The 1,789-nt window shown below is 64.8% G+C and overlaps 1 protein-coding gene across 1 annotated transcript in view; it reads left to right on the top strand.

Annotated features, from left to right (window-relative positions):
• LOC102764093 (synembryn-A) overlaps positions 1–1,789 on the top strand; it is a gene marked incomplete at its 3' end in the record, with an annotated part of 25,827 nt that overhangs the window by 22,484 nt on the left and 1,554 nt on the right. The window lies entirely within an intron of this gene.

Here is a 1,789-nt window from a genome sequence, read left to right as displayed (position 1 = left end):
CGGCCGGAGCGGGAGCCCCAGAAGCTGCCGGTGACCACGCCAGGCTGTGCCTCTGCCCGTGGGCGTCGGGACCGGGATGGTCTTCACTCGCCTCCTCGTGACACATGGCACCAGCCTACGTCTCAGCCCCGAGAACCAGACCCAACGAAAGGCCTGGCATGACGGAGACCTCAGGGCAGTCTCACCCTTGGCCTCGGCGCTCTCTGGTCCAACTTGGCAGGAAATGAGGCTGCGGCCAGAGTTCTGACAGTGGGTGACAGCGCAGCTGGAGGGTGGGGTTCCCAGGACGTCTGCCTGGGGCCTAAGGAACCAGACCAGCACACCCTGGTGACTCCCGCGGGCGGGCGGTCCTCCCGGCCTGCAGTGTGCCCTCCAGAGCTGGTCAAGGTGCCCAGGCCCCTCCTGGGGAAGTCACCCAGCACGGCCACATGGGGGTCTCCTGGGAAACCCCATCTTCTGTAACTGAGCTTCATGGCTCTGAGGCCTCTTTCTACCCTCAGCGCGGCCACGGTCAGCATCGCCCGCAGGCTCCATCCCACACACACAGAACTGCACGTCTCGGTCCTGCTTTATGTCAGGGAACAAAGGCCCCTGGGTCCCGCCTGCCTGGCCAGCGGGCTCCGCCGCTGCTTCTCGGGCCCCTCCCCCGAGGTCACAGGAACCGCACTCGGTGTGAGCAGCCGCCCAGTTCGGGCTGGTCCAGGGTGACAGCCAGGGTCAGTGTCACTCTGCGCCTGTACCTGCCCCGTCTCCCGCTGGACGAGGTCCTTCAGCTCCTCCGTCCAGCCCAGCAGCTCCACCAGCTTGTCCACGCCATCCACCAGCTCCCCCAGCTGCAGCACGTCCCTGCTGCGAGGGCGCCAGGCCAGGGACCCCGCCGCCTCCTGGTTCATGAACACGCGGGGCACCGAGCTGCGCACGGCCTCCGACAGGCTGGCAAAAGGCTCCACCTGAAACGGCCGAACGGGAGGAGCCGTGTCCAGCCTCGGCCTCAGGAGACTGCGTGCGGCCCAACCCGGGAAAGGAACCCCCGCCGGTGGCCACCTCCCGCTGCTCCCTCACCTCGTCCCAGTCAGTCCCGTCCCACTGCCAGCCTCGGCGGGTCTCCCTGGCAGGCTCACCACCTGTCCTCCCCACCACGGCCTGGCACACGGCAGCCTGGTCTGTCCTCACTCCGCTCGGAGGGCAAGGACCTGGCCCCGCACTGAGCGAGTGTGTGTGAGATGTGGCCTTTCCCGTGACCAGTGGCGCTCATCCCAGCCCCGCACGCCGCGGGCGGCCCCTCCGCGCCCTCCCTGTGCAGACCCTGACAGGCCTGACTCATTCAAGAGTCAGTGTGACACCCCCAGCCGGTGTGGCTGTGGATAGAGCATTGGCCTACGGACTGAAGGGTCTTGGGTTCGACTCCAGTCAAGGGCATATACCTCGGTTGCAGGCTTGATCCCTGGCCCCGGTCAAGGGCACGTGCAACAGGCAACCAATCAATGTGTCTCTCTCACATCGATGTTCCTTTTTTTCTGTCTGTCCTCCCTCCCTTCCACTCTCAAAATCAATGGAAAACACATGCTCGGGTGAGGATTAACAACAACAACAAAAAATGTCATAGATCCATAATCCCTTCGCTCCCAACTCTTAGGGCTGGATGTGCCCCCACACTCCTTACTCTCACCTATACTCTCCCTGCACCACACCCCCACACTCCCTACTCCCCCACACTGTCCCTGCTCTCCCCACACACTCCCTGCTGCCCCCCACTGTCCCTGCTCTCCCCATACACTCCCTGCTCCCC

The sequence above is a fragment of the Myotis davidii genome, unplaced genomic scaffold, assembly GCF_000327345.1.
Source record: "Myotis davidii unplaced genomic scaffold, ASM32734v1 scaffold2863, whole genome shotgun sequence".
NCBI lineage: Eukaryota > Metazoa > Chordata > Mammalia > Chiroptera > Vespertilionidae > Myotis > Myotis davidii.
Note: the sequence above shows the minus strand (reverse complement) of the source record. Positions and strands in the feature narration are given on the sequence as shown.